Source organism: Leptonychotes weddellii, chromosome 14 (assembly GCF_054177405.1).
Source record: "Leptonychotes weddellii isolate Sample4059 chromosome 14, ASM5417740v2, whole genome shotgun sequence".
In the NCBI taxonomy this organism is placed as follows: Eukaryota; Metazoa; Chordata; class Mammalia; order Carnivora; family Phocidae; genus Leptonychotes; species Leptonychotes weddellii.
In genome coordinates, this window is record NC_138382.1 from 44,405,180 (window position 1) to 44,415,937 (window position 10,758).

Consider the following 10,758-nt stretch of genomic DNA (forward strand, 5'->3'; position numbering starts at 1 on the left):
CTATCCTCCCGAATATCGCCTCGGATTCACTTCTCCGCACGTCCTACCTTCCAGAAAGTGGTCGCTTTTCTGTTCAGAGAGTTGTTGCTATTCCTTTCTTCGATCTCCTGTTGAGTTTGTAGGTGTTCAGAATGGTTTGATCCCTATCCAGCTGAATTCCTGAGAGGAGACAAAATCCAGGTCTCCTACTCCTCCGCCACCTTCTCCGCCCCCTCTTCCATGTTTTGATATTTTTCCTCTGCCTAGTCTCTTTTCATTCCATTTTGGGAGCACATCAGGGATTCCGCTACATGAAGTGAGAGACATATTCTTCTAATATTCCTACAGAAAGACTCATACCTTTGAGAACATATTTGGAATACTAGCTAAGGCTTTTTTTTTTTTTATATGATGGTATTATATAAAATAATTCAAAGTTCATTAAAGTTTATCAGGCTTGGAATTAGAATGATTTCCTACACCAATGACTGGGAATTTTAAAGAAGGGGGGAACATTTAAAACCCTTGAAGTTCTGAGTTACCAGAGCTGTGGACGGTATAAGGAATATTGTCAAGAAATTTGAAGGAGGGATGCCTGGGTGGCTCAGTCAGTTAAGCGGCTGCCTTCGGCCCGGGTCATGATCCCAGGGTCCTGGGATCGAGTCCCACATTGGGGTCCCTGCCCAGCAGGGAGCCTGCTTCTCCCTCTCTCTCCCTCTGCTTGTGCTCTCTCTGTCAAATAAATAAAATCTTTTTTTTTAAAAAAAAAAAGAAATTTGAAGGAAAACTAACTCATTAGCAGGGTGAAGGATAGTCCTTGGATAGGGAAGACATCCCTCTTCTCTTTTCTCCCCTGCCCTTTTCCATTTCTTATATGTGGTTGTTAGATAACATACCCTTTTTGCAAGAGGCCACCCACAGCAATGGATTGGCAAAGGTAGCTTTAGACAGTTGCAGTTTTGGATAGCAAAGATTCTAATAGTCTCTGCATACAGAAAAACTGGATACTTTATTATTCAGTTGCCCATTTTGGTTTAGTGTATCAATCAAAATGCATAGCTAATAAAAATTAAATAGAATGTGTGTGGGCTGCAAAATATTGTTAGTTTAGGGTGAAGATGTGAAGATAAAAGTAGAATTATAAGAACACTGTCTTGAGGGCCTGTTTTCTTCCCCCTTGTGGGTTGTTGTTGTTTTTTTTTTTTTGGCTTCTTCAAACTATAAAATGTTATCAGTGGGTACTGATATGAGGTATGCTGGCCTCTGGTATTTTCTACCTCAGCAAAGAGGAAATTGCTGAGATATGCACAGCTGTAACAACTATGTCCTACATAAATGCAACTAGCCTGTCTTACATGACTTTTTATGTTCCCCGGGAACTGGTTGATCTTATGAAGTTTTTAATCTCATGTGTGTATGTGTTATATAAATTCTAAGGCCCCTGCAAAAATCTGTAAGTATACCTCTATTTTTTTTCAAGGCAGTATTTTCAAAAAAAATTTTTAAAAAGCCTATTCTTATGAATAAATTAATGACAATAACACTGCCTTTGCCCAAGTTTTGAGACCAAAAATTTCAGATGAGTTCAGAGGAAACACAGAAGCCAATCAGAAGAGAAATAAGTAAACAATAAACAAATACAACCACAAGAGTTTTACCTATGCATTCACAAAACTTTTAACAATTTACATATTACATATAAGGAAAGCAGCATCTGTTATTTGTGATAAACATTTCCCATTTCTTTCTTTGGGGGGCAATTTTTTTTTCCGAAGTCTTTCTTTGTTAATACAATAGAAAACAAAAATGTCACAAACCAAAAAAAAAAAAAGAAACAAACAAAAGAAAAGAAAGAGGAAAAAAGGAAATATTTCATGTATATCAGAAATTTAGGAGATGCTTTATATTTATCTTTAAGATAATTTTTATAAAAGCATCTTTTGAAGCACATTCTCAAATGTGCTTTTGAGTAATTGTATATCACTCTGAAGTTTTATTTGCTATACTTCTAAAACAGTTTCTAAATATTTGTAAGTCTAAGAACAATGTATGACAGTATCTATCATTAGCGACATTTGCATTGTGAGCAAGACAAATTATTCCTTTTTTTTTTTAAAGATTTTATTTATTTATTTGACAGAGAGACAGAGAGAGAGGGAACACAAGCAGGGGGAGTGGCAGGCAGAGGGAGTGTGAGAAGGAGAAGCAGGCTCCCCGCCGAGCAGGAAGCCTGATGTGGGGCTCGATCCCAGGACCCTAGGATCACGACCTGAGCCGAAGGCAGCTGCTTAACCAACTGAGCCACCCAGGCACCCAAGACAAATTATTCTAACTTCTTCATTTTAAAAATAAATGTCCCTCTGCCTTTCTCTCTGGTATACCTTTTCTTTTTAGCCTCTTTTCCAATTTTTTTTTCATTCTTACATAATATTGGCAGAAAACTCAGTGAAGGGAAGAGGAAGATACCCTTTAGAAACAAAATCAGCAATAATAACTACTAAAACACAATTTTTATAACTGACTAAAGTTTATAACTAAGCAAAAATTCTCAAAAACACAAATGGAATTTTGATGTTGTATACATTCTGAAAGGACACTGATTTCATTATTTTGGATGTTGAAATTCTTTAATAGGAAACTTCTTTTGATCTTTCTTAGACTTTGTGTTAAAGTTCCCACATGAGAGTTATTGCTGATATTCAGGACATGTTCCCAATTATGGGTCCCTAGCTCTATGGGATTTAATGACACTCACAATATCTATTAATTGGCAGGACTGACACAGTGTTCTCTGGTGAATGAATAAATAAATGATATTTTAGGTATGTGTCCTATGTATTAGAGAGAAATGGAGAAGAGAATTGTACTATGAAGAGAGTAACTAACAATAATTATTAAGTAATTGACTTAATAATGAATACTGGAAAAGAAGTTAGAGAAAGTAATGGTAGAGAAAAAAGAGAAAAAATATGTAAGATACAGGACAAACAATATTAAGGAAATGAGTTATAACCAGATTAAAAAGGAGGCAGAAGATCCTGCTATTTCTGTTCAAAAGTCCACAGGAAAGTGATGGTGTTCTCACTGTCCAGGTCTTCTGTAAGATAGTAATTCCCATTTTGAAAAACATTATGCTATCATACACTTTTATCTGTATAAATTCCAAAGACATCTTGTGAATGTATGTGTATGCTTGCATGTGTGTGTATGAAAATAAAGTTTAACTCTGCATATCTCAGTATAGAAACAACATCATTATATAGTAAATATTTCAGAGCTTTTGCTAATTTTAGTTAGCATCATTGAAAAATAATTTTGGTCATTTAAAGAAAACTTTAAATGACTAAGTCAGAATTTAAAAGCAAATATGTTCTGAACCAGCTATCTTTATGTACAAATGTATATCAAATATTTAGAAGGGAATGTGGAAGATAGCAACAACAACAAAAAAATTCCAAGAAAATCCAGTACTATATTACATTTACAAAGAAGGCAGATAACTCTGTACATTTTGGTACAATTCTCTGTGGCTCTATCATTACTTTAAAACAAAAAGTTAAAAAAAGCAAACAAATAAAGGAAGGCAAGGTAGATCCACATTTTCTTCATGCACAACCTGACTTGAAGGGGAGAGAAATCACATTGTATGCCAAGCTCACAATATTTATGATAGATGTTTACATAAGAATAGTTCAAGCCACCACACATGCCATGTAGACAAGAAGGCTCTAACTGGTGCAGGGAAATTGCACAGAAGCTAGTTGGAAGAACTTTTATTCATCTGTAAAGAAATGCAATTCAAAGAAAAAGAGTTGCTATGTTTCTGAGTATTTCCGACAAGTTTTGGAAAACGCATTAAAGATTTTGGATCAAGGTAATGATGTAAACTTAGTACTGGGAAATTCTCCTCTGACACAACTAAGTAATGATCATTCCAATAAAAGTATTCAAATAAATTACAATACTATAAATATAATATTAAAAATAGCACAAGCTCAATAAAAAAAAAAGTTTCCTATGGATTCTAAATGCACAGAAGTAAACTGGGATGGAATGACACAGTACATCAGTAGTTGATATTGAAAAACCTTTGAGTGGCAGAGGTCTGGACCAAAACTGACTATTTGAATTAAGGAGGCTAAAAGTAAGTGGGGAATTCTGCCTGGGACTACAGCTGATATAAATTAGTGTACTTGTGGTTGCAGGAGAAATCATTGCAGATGGAGCTTGGGTACAAGTCATCCATTGGTTGAATAACTAGGGCTGGAATATCAACAACATTACTATGAGACAGAAGGCTTTAGCTACTGATAGAATACCAGACTCTGGACTGGGAGTCTGCTAGCAATGCTCCCAAAGCCTATAAAAAGGAAAAAGTTAAGTGCAAAGATTGAGGGAGAACATTTCAAAGGAAAATCTTCCAAACATCCAGGGAAGATGACAGAGTAGGAGGAGGCAGAGGCTCATCTTGTCCCATGGATACAAGTAGATAACACTCACATCAACGTAAATAACCCGGAAAACAGCCTAAAGACTGGCAGAATAAGCTCCACAACTAAATGTAGAGAAGAGGCCACAATGAAGAGGGAAGAAGGGTGGGGATACAGTTGGAAACTAAAGGGACTTGTGGGACTCTCTGCAGGAGGGAGGGAAGGTATAGACACAGAGAGGGGAGAGAAACAGATTATTACACTGGGGAGCCCACATGGGGCAGGCGGATACCCATAACATTTGGCTTCAAAAACCAGAGGGGCCAAATTTCATGAGTTCTTACAACCGGTGGGACTCAAAGCCTGGAATTTTAAAAAATCAGTGAGCTCACTCTGAGAGAGCCAGGAGTGCAAGAAGAAACTGAGTCCCTGCCCATAAAGATCACAACAAACAGCTTGGAGACACAACATAGAAGTAGCAGTCTGAAAGGTGCCAGGGGCATACAGGAGGGAGTTATTTACTAATCTGTGAGCATGTCCTGGAGGGACAAAAATCACTGAGGGACTCCTCCAGGAACAAAGGGACGGGCAAGTGCCACTTTCCTCCCACATGCCCCAACATAAACATATGACCATCAGCAGGACTCACTACCTAACTTGCTAGCACTGCCACCCTGCCCCACCATGCTGTGCTTCCAGGGATGCACTCCCTCTGGACAGGCTGCCCCAGTCCCTGCACAGTTGGACCCCTCCCACAGAGGACAGGGACATGCAAAGCTTCCCAGCACTCCCACCCTGCATCACTGCCCCCTGCACTGTGCTTTGGCAGATCCACCCTCTCTAATACCTTCTTGGCCAGAGCATATATAGAGTGGTGTCAGAGACCTGGCAGTGAGCAAGCAGCCCTTACAGTAGCCAGCACCACACAAAATGACTCCTGACTCAGAGAGAGGGAAAGATAGCCACACAGTGGGCTGGAAGCAGACAACCGGTCTGGCTGTAGGCCCCACCCACCAATGAAAACTTCTCAGGAGACAGCACAGGGAAGGTGCCCTCCAGTTTTGTGCTACTTCATCTCAGATAAACACCTGCTCTGATTCAACTCAAGCCAAAGGGGTCTCCATACTGGCCCACTAACACCAGAGTTACCAAACACTGTCCACAACAGGCAAAGAGAGCCACTGCAGATGACTGGACTGAAGGAAAAAGGGGCTCAGCCACAACAAAAGAGCACACACATCACAAATAGGAGACACCCCTGAAGTGCCAGGTCCTGGTGAACAGGAGACACAGCATGGCAGGGCACGAAAGGACCCCTTCTTTATAAGGCTGTTACATTCAGTGCAGGTGACATAGCTGTCCTTCCTAACACAGAAACAGACACAGAGAGTTAGTCAAAATGAGGAGACAGAGAAATATGTCCCAAATGAAAGAACAGGCCAAAATCACAGCAAGAGCCCTAAGCCAAATGGAGATAAGTAATATGCCTGATAGAGAATTTAAAGTAATCATCATAGATACTCACTGAATTTGAGAAAAGAGTAAAGGACATTAGTGAGACCCTTAACAATGAAATTGAAAAAGAACCAATTAGAGATGAACACAACAAATGAAATTAAAAATATACTAGATGGAATAAATAGTAGACCAGAAGAAGCTGAAAAATGAATCAGCGAACTGGAGGACAGAGTAATGGAAAATAATCAAGCTGAGCAGTGAGAGGAAAAAAATATGCAAAATGAGATTATATTTAGGGAACTTAGCAACACCACCAATAATAATGACATTCGCATTATAAGGATCCCAGAAGGAGAAGAGAAAGAAAAGGGGACAGAAAATTTATTTGAAAAAATAATAGCTGAAAACTTCTCAGAAATCCAGATCCAGGAGGCATAGAGATCCCCCAACAATATCAACCAAAGCGGTCCACATCAAGACACAGAAAATAAGATGGTAAAGAGTAGTGACTAAGGGAGAATTTTAAAGGCAGCAAGAGAAAAGAAAACAGTTATATACAAGGAAAACTCCATAAGGCTATCAGCTGGTGTTTCAGTAGAAATTTTGCAGGCCAGAAGGGAATGTCATGATATACTCAAAGTGATGAGAGGGAAAAATCTATACCCAAGAATGTTCTATTCAGCAAGGCTAGCATTCAGCATAGAGGGAGAGATAAAGAGTTTTCCAGACAAACAAAAATTAAAGGAATTCATAACCACTAAACCAGCCCCACAAAAAATGTTAAAGGGGACTCTTTAAGTGAAAAGGAAAGGTCATAAGTAAGAGTAAGAAAAGTAGGAAGTACAGGGATGCTTGGGTGGCTCATCGGTTAAGCATCTGACCCTTGGTTTCAGCTCAGGTCATGATCTCATGGGTTGTGAGATTGAGCCCCACATTGGACTCCTTGCTCAGTGCGGAGTCTGCTTGAAAGATTTTCTCCCTCTGCCCCTCCCCCCGATCATGCACGCACTCTCTCTCTCTCTCTCGAAATAAATAAATAAATCTTAAAAAAAAAAGTAGGAAGTACAAAAGCAGTAAAAATAAGTATATTGGTAAAAATCAGGCAAGGGACTCACAAAATAAAAGGATGTAAAGTATGGCACCATATATGTAAGATGTCGGAAGGAGAAGAAAAAAAATGGGTTCAAACTTAAATGACATTCAACTTAATATAGACTGCTCTATGCAGAAGGTGTTATATATAAACTGATTGGTAACCACAAATTAAAAATCAGTAATAGATATGCAAAAAATAAATAGAAAGAAATCTAAGCGTATCACTAAGCATATCAAGTTATCATGAGAGAAGAGAGAAAGGAAAGAAAGGAACAAAGAACTACAAAAACAACCACAAAATAACAAAATGTCAATACATACATACCTATCAATTACTACTTTGAATATAAATTGACTAAATGCTTCAATCAAAAGACATAAAATGATGGAATGAATAAAAGAAAAAAAAAGACCCATCTATATGCTGCCTATAAAAGACTCATTTCAGACCTAAGGACACCTGCAGATTGAAAGTGAGGGGATGGAGAAATGTTTATCATGCAAATGGACATCAAAAGAAAGCCAGAGTAGCAATTCTTACCTCAGAAAAACTAAATTTTAAACCAAAGACTGTAGCAGGAAACGAAGAAGGGCACTATATCATAATAAAAGGGTGTATGCAACAAGAAGATCTAACAACTGTAAATATTCATGCCCCCAACTTGAGAGCACCCAAATATAAAAAAGAATTAATAACAAACATAAAGGAACTCATTGATAATATAATAGTAAGGAACATTAACACCCCACTTATAGCCACGGACAGATCGTCTAAGCAGAAAGTCAACAAGGAAACAACGCCTTTGAATGACACACTGGACTGGATGGACTTAACAGATATATTCAGAACATCTCATCCTAAAGCAGCAGAATACACATTCTTTTTCAAGTGCACATGGAACATTCTCCAGAATAGATCACATACTGGGTCACAAATCAGGCCTCAAAAAGTACAAGAAGATTGAGATCATACCATGCATATTTTCTGACCACAAAGCTATGAAACTTGAAGTCAAGCACAAGAAAAAATTTGGAAAAACCACAAAAACATGGAGGTTAAAGAACATCCTACTAAAGAATGAATGGGTCAACCAGGAAATTAAAGAAGTAAAAAGATGAATGAAAGCAAATGAAAAAGAAAACATGACAGTCCAAAACCTCTGGGATGCAGCAAAAGCGGTCATAAGAGGGAAGTATATAGCAATACAGGCTTACCTCAAGAAGCAAGAAAAATCTCAAATAAACAACCTAACATTACACCTAAAGTAGCTAAAAAAAAGAATAACAAATGAAGCCTAAAACCAGCAGAAGAAGTGAAATAATAAAGATTAGAGCAGAAATAACTGATATGGAAACAAACAAACAAACAAAACCCCAGTAGAACGCATCAATGAAACCAGGAGCTGGTTCTTTAAAAAATTAATAAAATTGATAAAACCCTGGCCAGACTTACCAAAAAGAAAAAAAGAAAAGACCCAAACAAATAAATTAATAAATTAATAATTAATAAATAAATTCACAAATGAGGCAGGAGAGATCACAACCAACACCACAGAAATACAATTATAAGAGAATATTATGAAAAATTATATGCCAACAAATCAAGCAATCTGGAAGAAATGGATAAATTCCTAAAAACATAAAAGCCACCAAAACTGAAACAGGAAGAGAAACCTTGAACAGACCAGCAAAGAAATTGCATCAGCAATCAAAAAATCTCCCAACAGAGAGTCTAGGGCCAAATGGCTTCCCAGGGGAATTCTACCAAACATTTAAAGAAGAGTTAATGCCTATATTTCTCAAACTGTTTCCAAAAATAGCAAATGGAAAGAAAACTTCCAAACTCATTCTACAAAGCCAGCATTACCTTGATTCAAAAGCAAAGACCCCACTAAAAAAGAGAACTACAGGCCAATATCCCTGATGAAAAAAGATGCAATAATCCTCAACAAAATATTAGCAAACCAAACCCAACAATACATTAAAAAAAATTCACCATGATCAGTGAGATTTATTCTCAGTTTGCAAGGATGGTTCAGTATTCACAAATCTATTAGTGTGATACATCACATCAATAAGAGAAAGGATAAGAACCATGATATCATTTCAATAGATGCAGAAAAAGCACTTGACAAAGTACAACATCCATTCATGATAAAAAGAATGTAAAAAAAAAAACAAAAAAAAAAACCTTTAACAAAGTAGGTTGAGAGGAAACATACCTCAACATAATAAAGGGCATATATGAAAAACCTATAGCTAACATCACACTCAATGGGGAAAAATTAAGAGCTTTCTCCCTGAGTAGGAACAAGACAAGGATGTCCACTCTCACCACTGTTATTTAACAGAGTACTAGAAGTCCTAGCCTCAGCAATCAGACAACAAAAAGAAATAAAAGCCATCCAGATTGGTAGGGAAGAAGTAGAATTTTCACTATCTACAAATGACATGATACTAAAAATGGAAGACCCGAAAGACTCCTTCAAAAAACAGCTGAAACTGATAAATGAATCCAGTAAAGTGCAGGATACGATATCAATGTAAAGAAATCTGTTGCATTTCTATATACTCATAATGAAGACACAGAAAGAGAAATTAAGAAAGCAATCTTATTTTCAATGGCACCAAAAATAATAAAATACCAAGGAATAAACTTAACCAAGAGGTGAAAGACCTGTACTCTGTAAACTATAAAACACTGATGAAAGAAATTGAAGAGAACACAAAGAAAATCTCACAAAATTAAATTTCCAAAGCTCCTAAAGAAAACTAAGGACACCAACAATGAACAGCAATAGTGACACATTAGACCTATAGAACAATCTCTAAGTGACTTTAAAATGAATTAAGCTCTGCAAACTATAAAATGAGGAAATAATAGTCTTAAGAACAGAATAAGACATCAAAAACAAATATCTATGAATAAAAAATACACAAACATAGGTTTACGATGTTTACTATAACAGTATGGACAATGTATTGTTTACAAAATCTAACAGACTTTTACATTATAGCTGACTATGTGTCTATATAATACTCTTGATTTTGCTTCTTGGCCCACAAAGTCTAAAATATTTTCTATCTGACCCTATAGAGAAAAATTTTGCCAATCCTTGGTCTACAGAATAATAAAGCATGTGTGACTTTGGTCAATTTAGAGAAAAAAATCAAGTCTCACTTAGCTAAATTTCTAATAGTTTCCAGCAGTACCATTAATTACAAATAGTTGATTCAGGTGTTCTACGTAAGCACAACTTGTAACTCATTCCCAAAGCCTGCAGTAAGGAATTCTGTTACTTAAGCTATGCTTAAAAAAAAAAAAAAGTGGAGCAGTTTCAAATTGGGAATGTACCAGGAACTTTATTTTAGGCAGGGACTATACAAGTTCCTGTAGAAGGAAGGTAAACATCTGTCCTTTCACTTGATACAAAGTCTATATACCTGTCAGGTTCAGATGATCAACTCTGCTAGCACAGATGTCATAGAGCTTGACTCCAGGGAGCTTATTGATTCTGTTTTCCTTGGCATACGTCTATAGGTCTGGATGATCATTCTGGACCCTACAATTAGGGGGCCATAAAACTGATCAGTGGTTAATATCCAAAGAGTTACCCGTGTAAAATGCTGGCCTAGAGAATGTAATAAGCATTACTTCTAAAGGAAAAGCCTCCTCTTTTTTTTTTCTTTTTTCTTTTTTTTATGTTAATCACCATACATTACATCATTAGTTTTTTGATGTAGTGTTCCATGATTCATTGTTTGCATATAACACCTGGTGCTCCATGCAATACAT